The sequence below is a fragment of the Equus asinus genome, unplaced genomic scaffold (assembly GCF_041296235.1).
Source record: "Equus asinus isolate D_3611 breed Donkey unplaced genomic scaffold, EquAss-T2T_v2 contig_2, whole genome shotgun sequence".
Taxonomy (NCBI): domain Eukaryota; kingdom Metazoa; phylum Chordata; class Mammalia; order Perissodactyla; family Equidae; genus Equus; species Equus asinus.
Genome location: NW_027224849.1, coordinates 350,917 through 366,272, shown reverse-complemented (window position 1 = coordinate 366,272; position 15,356 = coordinate 350,917). Strand labels below are relative to the sequence as shown.

The following is a 15,356-nucleotide window of genomic DNA, read 5'->3' as shown; positions in this document are numbered from 1 at the left end:
GAAAGGAGATAATTCTTGATGCTTCTTAAATCAACTAAGAAAAGGACTGAAAGGAAATGAAATTGCCTAAAGAAAATGTTAATACTTTACTGGGATACATATTTAAAACAAAGGAAAACCAAGCACTATTTCTGGGAAAGAATTCAGAATCACTTTTCCACTTTCGCTAATAAAAGTTTGAGCTCATTACTAAGTGAGTTTTTCCACTCTTCAATAATTCTTTTCCTAAGTCAACCTTTTAGGAACTTACAGCCAATGGGAACAGGAGTTCAAACAAAAAGAAAGAGGAAAAACCTAAAACTCACAGTTTCTAAGGAGCACAAGATTCTTTTGTTTCTGGGCTGGGTAGTAACTTTCAACTCTTGTCGTTTTAAGGGTTTTAGATTAAAACAGGAAAAAGTATGACTGCTTAAAGGTGGTAATTCTCTTTTGATTGTGGAAAAAAATTTCTCTGCCGTGTTTTCCCACCGATTGCGAAGTCTTCAAGGATGGGCGACGGACGGCGTTCGTACCGGCTGCCCGCCCTCCAGAGGCTTCCAGCAGACGGCCGTCGTCTCCGCTGCCGCCAGGACAGCCGCCCTCCGCGCCCCGTGGCCGCCTCTGCTCCAGACGCTGGAAACGCGCCTCCCCCGCGGCGAGCGTCCGGGGACGCAGGGGACGACGCGTGACGCCACGGGGCCGCCGCCCAATCAGACGCGGCGTCGCGGAAATTTTGACCTTTAAGGCTGCGCCGGCGTCGAGCCGGCCGGCGCTCGGCGGGATGGAGGAGGAGGCGGCGGTGGCCGTGTGCGTGCGCCTGCGGCCGCTCAACATCAGGTAGGCCGTCGGCAGCTCGGCCGCTCGCCCTTGGTGCGCGGTCCCGGCCCGGGCGAGAGACGGGCCGGCCGGGGCTTCTCTCGACGCTGCGCAGCCGGCTCCCTGCGCGCTGGCCGCTGGCCCGGCCGCCCGGTGTCCCGGGGCGCGAGGCCCAGGCTGCTCGCTGCGCCCAGGCTTCGCTCCGGCGGCGGCTGGCTCAGCGTTCAGGACGCTGCGAGCCTGATATTCGCCCATTTGGAATTCTTTCCTTTTGGTACAGTGTAGACACTACCGTCGTTGCCCCGTGGATCTTACATTCTAGAGGAGGAGACACAGAGGTCATGAACCCTATAGAGAGAGCAGGAAGGGCAAGAAATGATGTCTGTTTGCTTCTCTAGTCTCTGCCCCTCCCTCAGAATACTAACACATTTTTGCATTTGAGAAATATGTGTTAAATGTTACTGTGTTAAATAAAGGGGAATATCAAGACGAGGACTTCCCTCTTGTCTAGGAGCTCATTATCTAATGCGTTAGAAGACAGCTCCGGAACAAAACCATCACGACACTGTGACAGGTGCTGTGACGGGCAGGTGGGGAGTGTGCCGGAGGGGTCATTAGCCCCACAGCGAGATGACGGCGTGGGAGACGGGCAGGGCTGGTGTCAGGAAAGTCCTGACACTTTTCAGGGAGAAAGAATAGTTACGTTACTTGATGGAAACGGAAGTCGGGGTATTCCAGGCACAGAGGGATTAAATCTCTTCTCTTGGGGGAACCTTCAGATAGTTGATTTGTCTTGAGTTAGGGTGTATATAGGAAGTCAGAGGAAGCAAAGGTTGAAGAGAGAAATAAACATGATCGAAGTCTCACGTGCCGTGTGTTGAGGATTTCGGATGGTTTTGAAAGATGTTAAGCAAGAAGGATAATCGGAGTTGCGTTTGAATGTATCTTTTCAGCATACAGTGCTGGGTGGGGGAAGGGCGTGAAGACCTTCCCAGGGACGCTCCGGTGAGAGGGCAGGAGGTCAGGGAAGCCCCATTGAAGAGTGGTGACCCCTTAAAGGTGGACTTTCCACATTTCTCCCAATTATAGTATAGGTCATTACCATCCTTTAAAATATTCTTCAGAAGACGAAATCTTTTAAATTATCTTTCATATAACAGACTTCAAAACTAGTTATAAAATGCACTGTTTTTATTCTTTTAGAGAAGAAGCTCTTGGAGAAGATACGCAAGTTTACTGGAAAACTGACAATAATGCTATTTATCAAGTTGATGGAAGTAAATCCTTCAATTTTGGTAAGCTTATAATAGCATCAAAAGTAAACATATTATCCTTTTCCTTTTAAGAGTACAAAAGGCTTATCCAGAATACTGGATTTGACATTAAAGATAAGACTAAGCCGTCTGTAAACTGCTTCAGTGGAAGATTTGAAAAATTGCTCATCCATCCTTTATGATAAGTAAGATAATGAATTGATGTTTAAAACACAGTTATAGTCATAATGCCTTATGACTGAAACTAACATTTTTCCTCTTATTCATTAGTGTATTTGTGGCCTAAGACTCCGTAAGCCCAAAATATGTTGCTTAATGTCAAGTCATCTTTAAGATCTTTCAGTTAGGTATATTCTTTCCACAATTATTTTCAAGAAAACTCTTTAAAGAATAAATAGTGAAGATATTCCTTCTTGGCTAGAATACAGCGGGTACCTACTGCCCCTTTTGTGGAGCTTGTCATATGGTGGGAAGAAAGACTTTAGACTACTAATTACACTTATGATGACATGGCTTTGTGGGAGTTTCTAGCAGGGGATCTAACTAGCTTAGGTACCCGGCACCTGTAGGATGAGCGAGAGCTAGCTAGGGCAAAAGGACTTGGAGGCCCTCAAGGTTGGCCAGGCTGATTTGTGTATTGATTTAGCACATTCTGTATAGTGCTGACCATGTGCCGGACACTGTTCTAAGCACCTCATATATATTAACTCATTTAATCCTCCTAACAAGCCCATGTGATAGGTACCTTCCCATTTTAATGAGGAACTGAAACGCAAATCACACAGCCAGCAAATGGAGGAGTCAGATCTGTGTTCCAGCCACACTGCCATGCTGCCACGTAGGCACCACAAAGCACAGTAAGGTCCCCTCAACAACCTTAGGAGTGAGAGTGATTAGGTTGTTGACTTAGTGTTATGCTAGAAAGCCAATATCTAAGCCTTTAGAGTAAAGATGTATAGAATAGAAAATGATTCCTGGTAAAGGACTATTTGATAGTATCAACATAAATTTTTAAAAGGTAGAACAGTATGTTCCAGAGATGATAAAACCAAGAACAAGGGATACACAGGCATTCTGACTCAAGTGCTGCAGGTTCTCAGTAGCTGTGTATGCTCACAAGGGGTTTGGACTCACCTACCTGTCTGAAGCAGCTGGTATTAAGATTTGAATCATCCTGCCATCTCTCCTTGCCCTGAACTCCTGACCCCTGGCAGCATTCAGATGGCACTTTGGTTTCCCATAGGGTTCTACCTGCAAGTGCAGATGTTGGTCATGGTGCAAGCCGTGTGAGCACTGAATTTCTCAAGACAGTTGATACATTTCCCTCCTGACTGACAAATCCATTTCTTGGGGGCTTTCTAATGTGAGCCCATCACTGAGAGAGTGGTCCATTTTTGATGCACCAACAAAGGAGAGACCACATCCTGGACTGGTGGATTCATCATGGCAAGTGCTACCTAACCCCAGCCCTCAGCAGCCAGCCAACCAGCTGTTCTCTGTAACACTTCAGCTTGGCTCGGTGCTTTTCTTCCAATTGTCTGTGTTTCTTGGTTTAGTTTGAGCCAGGCCTTCTTGCTAGATATGTTATAAACACTAAAATTTCTCAAAGAATAGTAATAGTTTGCATTTCCTAAGTATTAACCATATGTTCACAGTAATTCTCTAAGGAAGATAATATATATTCACTTTACAGGTTAGGGAAGTGAGGCACAGAGACATCATCCACGTTGCCCGAGGTCACATAGCTTGTAAGTGACAGAACCAGGATTTGCAGGCAGTCTGATTCCAGATCCCCAGGTTCAGCCACTATGCCTCACTGCCTCTTGAAAGCACATAAGATAGCTGACTTGTGTTTTTTTGTGTGAGAACCAGCACATTTTACTTTATAGAGAAGTGTATTTTCAGAGGACCAATAAGTTGAAGAAAATATTGTGAGTTAAATATTTTATCATACCATATCCTGACAATTTTATTTCTTTGGGCAGCTACTAATTCAAAGTGAAAACACAGTTGATTTGTTTAGTTTAACTTGTGTGGTTTTTTTTTTAGATCGTGTCTTTGACAGTGATGAATCTACTAAAAATGTGTATGAGGAAATCGCAGTACCAATCATAGATTCTGCCATACAAGGCTACAATGGTTTGTATCCACTGCAGAAACGTTTTATTTAGTCTTGGGTGTGTGTTCAACAGTATTGATAGTTTTACATACTCTCGATGCTTTTTCAATCTTTGTGTGTGTGTGTTTTTGTGTCCCCAGGTACTGTATTTGCCTATGGGCAGACTGCTTCAGGAAAAACATATACCATGATGGGTTCAAAAGATTATTTGGGAGTAATACCCAGGGCAATTCATGACATTTTCCAAAAAATTAAGAAGGTAAATAGCCAAATTTCCGGTACATACGGGTAAAAGCAGTCACCTCTTGTCATGGTGGAAGGAAGCAGGTTTACAGTTCTCTTTCGATTATCCACGGGGAAGGAAGAAAGGCATAGCGTACATTTGCTTTCCCCACAGCCTTGCTTTAGAGCTTAGAGTCCTTTCATTCTTTCCCTTGAATCCTGAAGCAGTGCTGCTCCTGTCACAAAGCAGGCATTGAGGAACAAGAAATCTTAACCCTGCCTTTGAGGAGCTGTCCGTGATCGTTCAGGAGCAGGAGAGGGTAGATGTGGTGAGAAGACCAGGATAGGCAACCTAATCAGTTAAGGCGGGTTTTCAATTTGTTTTTTCCTTACTGTTTTAATGATTTTTAATGTTCTTATTTGAATTGAACATCTGTTTGTAGGGTTTTATTTTAAGCTTAGAGAGTTGGACTGGGCACCCTCTTCTTCGAATTTTATGATGCCATACTTTTCATTATTTCTGAAACAATGCTTTTATATTTCTTTTTTTTTTTTAAAGATTTTATTTTTTCCTTTTTCTCCCCAAAGCCCCCCGGTACATAGTTGTGTATTCTTCGTTGTGGGTTCTTCTAGTTGTGGCATGTGGGATGCTGCCTCAGCGTGGTCTGATGAGCAGTGCCATGTCCGCGCCCAGGATTCGAACTAACGAAACACTGGGCCGCCTGCAGCGGAGCACGCGAACTTAACCACTCAGCCACGGGGCCAGCCCCAATGCTTTTATATTTTTGTGTTTACTTTTGTCAATATAGAACCATAGGATTTTTTTTGTTTGTTTTACAAAGATAACTTCTCAAAGAATATTTTAATGTTTATTATGAGCACATCAACATTCAGTATTAGGTTTTCATAACTGGGTGATCTCTGATGTTTTTACATATGTTTTCCCCTAGTTTCCTGATAGGGAATTTCTCTTACGTGTGTCCTACATGGAGATATACAATGAAACCATTACAGACTTACTCTGTGACACTCAAAAAATGAAGCCTTTGATAATTCGGGAAGACTTCAATGTGAGTAACAGTGGCTCAAACAATACAGTTACTTATTGGGATTATAGTTCATGAACATTAACCTTTACTTTCCATTATTTTTTAAAATGTCTCCTGTTTCTGTGATTTGTTTTTTGTTTTCTTTCTTAAATGTTTATGAGATCATCTTTTAAGTGATGTGTATCATTTTGAAATGTTGACAGTTGTAATATTTTTGTGTAAGGGCCTCAAAAGAACAAGATGGAAGTATCAGGTTAGAATTTGGTGTGCTTTGGTATAGGATATAAATTGTAAATATCATAGATTTACTTCTTATTTTTATACAGAGTAATATTCTCCATTTTCTACTTTTAACTTCTACAAATTAATTCTGTAATAGTTTGCACCTTCTCTTGAGATGCACACTTTTAAGTGACTTCTATTTCTCTACTCTTCCCATCATTAACCTTGTTTCAGAGGAATGTATATGTGGCTGATCTCACAGAAGAAGTTGTTTATACACCAGAAATGGCTTTGAAGTGGATCACAAAGGGAGAAAGTAAGACTTTATGCTGTATTTCCTCAAAACACTTGTAGAATAGTAAAAACTATTCACTTGAATGTATTTAGGCTTCAAATCACACTTTTCACTTTTAAGCTACAGTAAAAGTTAATGTTTTTCTTTGGATTTTAATATATGCCGCTGAAATATGACTCATTTTTACAGAGAACAGACACTATGGAATCACAAAGATGAATCAAAGGAGCAGTCGTTCTCATACCATTTTTAGGATGGTGGGTAATTCTCTCTCTACTTGGTCTTTCCAATTAAGAAGACACTAATTTTTCTACAAGTTGCCTTTTCTGTCTAGATTTTGGAAAGTAGAGAGAAAGGTGAACCCTCTAATTGTGAAGGATCTGTCAAGGTGTCCCATTTGGTGAGTATTGGTAAACCCTGCTAATGTACTCTATGGGCCAAAGCAAAATTTAATTCAGCTGCTGGATGTTTGGTTTCATAAGAACTGTTAACTAAATAGGGAAAAACATCTATAAATTGGTAGTTTATTCTTATCGGTAGCATGAGATAACTAGTTAAAATATAGGAAAAATTCGGGGGTCTTTCTTCCTGTTATGTTATGGCTGCCATCTCCTAAAATTTAGATGTAATGGTTGTAGGAGTTGAGGCCTTTCCTAACCAGTAACGAAAGAGGATTTGGGTTTTTTTTTCCAATCTACATTTAAAACTTAAAGTAATCTTGGAATTTGGTGATTTTTTTTTAACTTAGTCTCAGCCAGTAGAATTGAGACTTGTGAGATCAACAGAAACCTAGATGGGATGGTTAAAAAATAAATCACATATTCAAGTTCGTTCTTAAGTACAATAAAAAAATACGTTTTATATTATGAGCACAATGTTTTATGGTTTTTATTTTTTTTAATGAAAAAAAATTACATTTATTTAACCGATGGAAATGTTGCCACTGTTGACGATGTATTCAAAGTATGCATTCTGTAGATGGCACTCTCTTTGGTTTACAGCACAGGCCTTCCCATGCATCCTCCAAGTTGTGTTGGATCATATGCTGATTCACCCAGAGTTTCTTTTTGTTTTCAAATGGAGTGTTTCTTCCAATAAACTTTATTTTTCCCCCAAGGTAGTTTCTTTCTTTCTTTTTCTTTTTTCTTACTGTTCTGTTGGACATGCGTGTCAGTGAAAGCAAATTAAAATGAATTGAGGGGGTTTGCGGCATTCTACAGATCTGAAGAATTTATTGCAACAGGAGAAACCATTGTGGTCTTTCTTATCATTTAATTTTAACAGTCCGTAGATACTGGGACTTTTTGTTCCCCCTTAATTGCAATTTTTCTCCCAAATGGTGGGTTGAATTTATTTATTTATTTATTTATTTTTTATTGAGTTAATGATAGGTTACAATCTTGTGAAATTTCAGTTGTACATTACTGTTTGTCATTCGTGTTGTAGGTGCACCACTTCAGCCTTTGTGCCCACCCCCCACCCCACCTTTCCCCTGGTGGCCACTAATCTGGTCTCTTTGTCTACATTTTTAAATTCCTCATGTGAGTGGAGTGAATCAGAGATTATCCTTCTCTAACTGGCTTATTTCACTTAACATAATTCCCTCAAGGTCCATCCATGTTGTTGCAAATGGGATGATTTTGTTCTGTTTTGCATCTGAGTAGTATTCCATTGTATATATATATACCACATCTTCTTTATCCATTCATCTGTTGATGGGCACTTAGGTTGCTTCCATATCTTGGCTATTGTAAATAATGCTGCAGTGAACATTGGGGTGCATAGGACTTTTGGAATTGCTGACTTCAAGCTCTTTGGATAGATATCCAGTAGTGGAATGGCTGGATCGTATGGTAGTTCTATTTTTAATTTTTTGAGGAATCTCCATACTGTTTTCCATAGTGGCTGCACTAGTTTGCATTCCCACCAGCAGTGTATGAGGGTTCCATTCTCTCCACAACCTCTCCAACATTTGTTAATATTAGATTTAGATATTTTTGTCATTCTAATGGGTGTAAGGTGATATCTTAGTGTAGTTTTGATTTGCATTTCCCTGATGATCAGTGATGATGAGCATCTTTTCATGTGCCTATTGGCCATCCGTATATCTTCTTTGGAGAAATGTCTGTTCATGTCTCCAGCCCATTTTTTGATCGGGTTGTTTGATTTTTTGTTGTTGAGTTGTGAGAGTTCTTTATATATTATGGATATTAAGCCTTTGTCAGGTATATGACTTGCAAATATTTTTTCCCAGTTAGTGGGTTGTTTTTTTGTTTCAATCCTGTTTTCATTTGCCTTGAAGAAGCTCTTTAGTCTAATGAAGTCCCATTTGTTTATTCTTTCTATTGTTTCCCTTCTCTGAGTAGACATGGTGTCCGAAAAGATCCTTTTAATACTGATGTCAAAGAGCGTACTGCCTACGTTTTCTTCCAGAAGCCTTCTGGTTTCAGGTGTCACCTTTAGGTCTTTGATCCATTTTGAGTTTATTTTGGTGAATGGTGAAAAAGAATGGTCAATTTTCATTCTTTTACATATGGCTTTCCAGTTTTCCCAGCACCATTTGTTGAAAAGACTTTCTTTTCTCCATTGTATGCACTCTGCTCCTTTGTCGAAGATAAGCTGTCCATAGGTGTATGGTTTTATTTCTGGGCTTTCAATTCTGTTCCATTGATCTGTGCACCTGTTTTTGTACCAGTACCATGCTGTTTTGATTACTGTAGCTTTGTGGTAAGTTTTGAAGTCAGGGATTGTAATGCCTCCCGTTTTGTTCTTTTTTCTCAGGATTGCTTGAGCAATTTGGGGTCTTTTGTTGCCCCATATAAATTTTAGGATTCTTTGTTCTAATTCTGTAAAGAATGTCATTGGGATTCTGATTGGGATGGTGTTGAATCTGTAGATTGCTTTAGGTAGAACGGACATTCTAACGATGTTTATTCTTCCAATCCATGTACATGGAATGTCTTTCCATCTCCTTATGTCGTCATCCAATTCTCTCAAAAAGGCCTTGTAATTTTCATTATATAGGTCCTTCACTTCCTTAGTTAAATTTACCCTAAGGTATTTTATTCTTTTTGTTGCTTTTGTGAATGGTATTGTGTTCTTGAGTTCTTTTTCTGTTAGTTCGTTGTTAGAATATGGAAATGCTACTGATTTATGCAAATTGGTTTTATACCCTGCAACTTTGCTGTAGTTGTTGATTACTTCTAAGAGTTTTCCAATGGATTCTTTGGGGTTTTCTATATATAAGATCATGTCATCTGCAAACAGCGAGAGTTTCACTTCTTCCCTCCCTATTTGGATTCCTTTTATTCCTTTGTCTTGCCTGATTGCTCTGGCCAGGACTTCCAGTACTGTGTTAAATAAGTGTGTACAGTACTGTGTTAAATAAGTGATGATACATGTCTCGTCCTGTTTTCATGGGGATGGTGCTCAGTTTTTGCCCATTGAGTATGATGTTGGCTGTGGGTTTGTCATATATGGCCTTTATTATGTTGAGATAGTTCCCTTCTATGCCCATTTTGTTCAGAGTTTTTATCATAAATGGCTGTTGGATCTTGTCAAATGCCTTCTCTGCATCTATTGAGATGATCATGTGGTTTTTATTCCTCAGTTTGTTGATGTGGTGTATCACGTTGATTGATTTGCGGATGTTGAACCATCCCTGTGTCCCTGGTATGAATCCCACCTGATCATGATGTATGATCCTTTTGATGAATTGCTGAATTCGGGTTGCCAAAATTTTGTTTAGAATTTTTGCATCTATGTTCATCAGTGATATTGGCCTGCAGTTCTCTTTTTTCGTGGTGTCCTTGTCAGGCTTTGGTATCAGCGTGATATTGGCCTCATAGAATGTGTTAGGAAGTGTTCCATCCTCCCTAATTTTTTGGAATAGCTTGAAAAGGATAGGTATTAAATCCTCTCTGAAAGTTTGGTAGAATTCCCCAGGAAAGCCATCTGGTCCTGGGGTTTTATTCTTTGGGATGTTTTTGATTGCTGTTTCAATCTCTTGCCTTGTGATTGGTCTGTTCAAATTGTCTGCTTCTTCTTGAGTGAGCTTTGGGAGATTGTAGGAGTCTAAGAATTTATCCATTTCCTCTAGGTTATCCATTCTGTTAGCATAGAGTTTTTCATAGTATTCTCTTATAATCCGTTGTATTTCTGCAGAGTCTGTTGTTATTTCTCCTCTTTCATTTCTGCTTTTGTTTATTTGAGCTTTCTCCCGTTTTTTATTTGTAAGTCTGGCTAGGGGTTTGTCAATTTTATTTATCTTCTCAAAGAACCAACTCTTTGTTTCGTTGATCCTTTCTACTGCCTTTTTTGTTTCAATAGTATTTATTTCTGCTCTGATTTTTATTATTTCTCTCCTTCTGCTGACTTTGGGCTTTGTTTGTTCTTCTTTCTCTAGTTCAGTTAGGTGTAGTTTAAGATTGCTTATTTGGGATTTTTCTTGTTTGTTAAGATGTGCCTGTATTGCAGTGAATTTTCCTCTTAACACAGCTTTTGCTGTATCCCATATGAGTTTGTATGGCATGTTATCATTTTCATTTGTTTCTAGGTATTTTTTCTTCTTTAATTTCTTCAATGATCCATTGCTTGTTCAGTAGTGTATTGTTTAGGCTCCACATCTTTGTGCCTTTCTCAGCTTTTTTCTCCTAATTAATTTCTAGCCTTATAGCATTATGATCGGAGAAGATGCTTGTTATTATTTCAATTTTTTTTAAATTTGTAGAGGCTTGCCTTGTTTGGCAACATATGGTCTATCCTTGAGAATATTCCATTTGCACTTGAGAAGAATGTGTATTCTGCTGTTTTAGGATGAAGTGATCTATATATGTCTATTAAGCCCAATTGTTTTTTCATTTAGCTCCACTATTTCCTTGTTGATTTTCTGTCTGGATGATCTGTCCATTGATGTGAGTGGGGTGTTGAGGTCCCCTACTATTATTGTGTTGTTTTTAACATCTTCCTTTAGGTCTGTTAATAGTTGCTTTATGAATCTTGGTGCTCCTGTGTTGGGTGCATAGATATTTATAAGTGTTATTTCTTCTTCATGAAGTGTCCCTTTGATCATTATATATTGTCCCTCTGTGTCTCTCTTTACCTGTCTTATTTTGAAATCTGCTTTGTCTGATATAGGAATTGCAACACCTGGTTTTTTTTTGCTTGCTATTAGCTTGAAGTATTGTCCTCCACCCTTTCACTCTGAACCTGTGTTTGTCCTTGAGGCTGAGGTGTGTTTCCTGGAGGCAACAAATTGTTGGATCTTGTTCTTTAATTCATTTTGCCACTCTGTGTCTTTTTATTGGAGAGTTCAGTCCATTTACATTGAGAGTGATTATTGATTCATGTGGACTTAATGCTGTCAATCTGTTGCTCGTTATCTGGTTTTCCTGTGTTTGTCTTCCTGTGTGCTTTAGCCTACCCATTTAATACTGCACTTTCTTATGCTGGGTTTCTTAGCTTTTTCCTTATTTATGTTTTGTGGCTTTGTTGTGTTTTTTAGTTTAGTGTCTACCCTGAAGTTTGTATTTTGAATCTCGTGTATAATATAGTCTATTCTCTGGTGGTCTCTTACTTACTTGGCCTAGACTAATTTAGTCCCTTTGCTCTTCCCCTCCTAAATTATTATTTTCATTTCTTTTTTTTTTTAAGATTTTATTTTTTTCCTTTTTCTCCCCAAAGCCCCCCAGTACATAGTTGTATATTCTTCGTTGTGGGTCCTTCTAGTTGTGGCATGTGGGACGCTGCCTCAGCGTGATTTGATGAGCAGTGCCATGTCTGCGCCCAGAATTTGAACCAACAAAACACTGGGCCGCCTGCAGCAGAGCACGCGAACTTAACCACTTGGCCATAGGGCCAGCCCCGTTATTTTCATTTCTTATTCCAACTCGTGTTATGAGTTTGTAGTTAGAGTGATAAGATCCACTTTGCTTTGGTAGTTTCCTTACCTTTGTCCTAATGCTATAGGTGAATATTTGCTATCCTATTCTGGTTCTATTTATCTGTCTCCCTACTCTGTGGATTGTGTCCCCTTTCTCCCTTTTTTCTTTTTTCAGGTATGAGAGCCTTCTTGAGGATTTCTTGTAGTGGAGGACTTTTGGTTACAAATTCCCTTAACTTTTGTTTGTCTGGAAAAGATTTAATTTCTCCCTCACATCTGAAGGATATTCTTGCTGGATAGAGTATTCTTGGCTAAAGATTTTTATCTTTTAAAGTTTTGAATATGTCACTCCATTCTCTCCTAGCTTGTAAAGTTTCTGCAGAGAAATCTGCTGAAAGTCTGATAGGAGTTCCTTTGTAGGTTATTTACTTCTGTCTTGCTGCCCTGAGTATTCTTTCTTTGTCTTTCATTTTTGCCATTTGTACTACTATATGCCTTGCAGTAGGTCTTTTCACATTGACAAATCTAGGAGATCTGAAAGCTTCCTCTACACACATTTCTCCCTCAATCCCTAGATTTGGGTAGTTCTCTTCTATAATTTCATTAAGAACACTTTCTGCTCCATTTTCCTTTTCCACGTTCTTGGGAATTCCTATTATCCATAAATTCTTTCTTCTCATTGAATCCGCTATCTCTCAGAGATTTTCCTCATTTTTTTTAACTCTTAGTTCTCTTTCTTCCTCTGTCTGGAGCCATTCGGCCTGTATATCTTCAATTATGCTAATTTGCTCCTCTCTGGTGTCTACACAGGCATTCAGAGAGTCCGTATTCTGTTTTATCTGGTCCATTGTGTTTTTCATCTCTAGTTATTCTGTTTGATTCTTCTTTATAATTTCAATCTCTTTTGTGAAGTAACTCCAGAACTCGTTGGCTTGTTTCTCTATCTTTCTCTCTATCTCATTGGGTTTTTTGATTATAGCTGCTCTGAACTCATTTTCACTTAGTTTACCTATTTCTAAGTTCTCAGGACTTAATTCTGTGTTTTTATTGTTTTCCTTCTGGTCTGGAGCTTTTATAAATTGCTGGATGGTAGAGGAGCGGTTTTTTCACATGGTGGTAGAATTGAGTTGCAGTTACAGCCTGTTGCCACTATATGGGGGTTGAGAGCCACGTGTTTTGAGCTCTCCGCCTTCGGACAAGATGGCAGCACCCAGCATTGTTTGCCAGGGGGAGGGGCTGTTTTTCTGGCTCGCCGATCTGGATTTGGATCAGTTCTGTTTTCTGGTCTCCTGAGGCCCTGGGTTTATGGGGTCCCCACACACGGAAGCTTTCCCCCATCAGCGGGTTTCCACTATACCGGCGGCAGGAGTCCTGGGCAATCCCCCGGTCACGTGGCCCCTCCCCGACTCCTTCCCTCACCTGCGGCAGTGATCCCAGACTCTAGGGGAGGGAGCGAAGTTCTCTCCTACCCTGTTCCAGCTCCTCTGAGGCCAGCAGCAGGGTCTCTGTCCTCCGTCTTTTTGATACTCTAGGTCTCTGATCTCCTGGCATTAGGTTTATTAGCTGAAATTCAGTTTTTTTTCAGTCCTTTGTTGTAGTTTGGAGGGGAGCGAGTCCCAGGTCACCTCACCCCGCCATTTTGCTCCACCCACCCCGTCCATGAGCACAATGTTTTAGACTGTAAATCGCTTGAAGGGAAGAGTAATGTCTAATTCATCTTTATAGCCCCAACACATCGTATGTAGTTTATATTCAATACCTGTTTGTTGAATGAGTGAACATAAGCATTATGCAAACACTCCTTACCACATAAGTAAACCTCCCATTTCCTTCTTGCTGCGCTGTATCAATTCTCTCTGTTTTTGTGCTTCCTTCCTATTCCTTACCATTATTACTTTATTCTCTGTCTTCAGGACCTAAATTCTTTAGCTTGATGTGGGATATGATTTAAGATTATTCTGTTTGGGAGCTGGCCCCGTGGCCAAGAGGTTGAGTTCTCATGCTGCTTTGGAGGCCTGGGGTTTCGCCACTTTGGATCCTGGGTGCGGACCCAGCACTGCTCATCAGGCCACGCTGAGGTGGTGTCCCACATAGCACAGCCAGAAGGACCTACTACAACTAGAATATACAACTGTGTGCTGGGGGGCTTTGGGGAAAAGAAGAAGTGGGGGGGAAGATTGGTAACAGATGTTAGCTCAGATGCCAATCTTTAAAAAATAAAGATTATTTTATTTGAAAACTTCAGGGAAAAAACGAGTAAATCTATAATATGTTTATTCACTTTGAGATTTTGAAAAATCACTCAAGTATCTAATTCTAGTTCACCCCAGTTATTTTACTACACAGTATAATGTCTATTATAATAGCCTATTCTTTCTTCAGTTTAACAATAAAAAACCCCACAAAACCTAACTTCTGTTTTGTTTTCCAAACCTGGCCTGTGATATTTCACTGCAATTTTTAACTTTTCTCTTAATAATGTAGCTTTAATACTCTTGACATATTCAGTGATCCATTTGGTGACTTTTCTTGTGTTCTTTGATGTTCTATTATCTGGCGACCTTAGATATCATCAAGTCCAGCCCTCCAGCCTCCCGCTCACTCTAAGTATCTTCTTGGAAAGAAGTCTTCCCCAGAGTCATTTTCTGGCTCTTTGGAGGGAGTCTCTGAGTGTCTCCTGGCCTTTCTGGGAGAATAATATCCAGGTTCTCTTAGCTCTGCTCCGTCTCTGTTCCCTTCTGTGGCTTCTTTTCCCTACCTTTCTAACAAAAACTCAGGCGTGTTCTGTGGCCTTTCTTACTTCCCCGTTGCCCTCTGACATTTGGTTCACATTTGTCTTTTGATGACAGCCATATATTTATTTTGTCTAGAGCTCTGAGTTCTAATTCATATCTTCCTAAAGATTGTTATAATGGTGTGTCTCACTGATATCTCAAATTTTAGTGTGTCTAAAACCAAGTTATTTCTTCCTACCATGGTGAATATTCCTTTTTTCCAGTATTATCAGTGTTATCCTGGTCACCTAGGCTGGAAACCCAAGTCAGTTTCACCTCATCTTTTTCTGCCTTCTCTTTTGTCCCGTCATCCCCGTTTTTTATTGATGCTACCCTTTAGCATTCCATGGGTGTCATACTCAAGTCCTCATCTCTTGAATTACTGTATCATTCCCCTGGACCTGGCCCCCATGACCTGGTTTTGCTTCTTCAGTCTGTTATGCAGATTTCTGATGTCACTAAGCTTGTGTCGTGTCACTTCCTTGGACAAGATCTGGCCACTCTTAACCAGTCTAACTTGACGTCCTTCTGCTCCATGTGCACTCCTCTCTTAAGGATAGGTTGGGCCACTTGGTATCTTTGAACACTAATGCTTATTCCCATCTTTATACCTAAGTTCATGCTGCCTTCACCACCACTTCACCCCTTTATTATGTATCTAGGCCATCTGTGGTAGATACTACACAGGAAAGGTGAGACTTCTTTGAATGTTTTAAAGAAAGAAG

General features: G+C 40.1%; 1 pseudogene; it reads left to right on the top strand.

Annotated features, from left to right (window-relative positions):
* Positions 1-706: 706 nt before the first annotated feature.
* The window catches only part of LOC139043312 (centromere-associated protein E-like), an 80,023-nt pseudogene continuing 65,373 nt past the window's right edge, over positions 707-15,356 (top strand).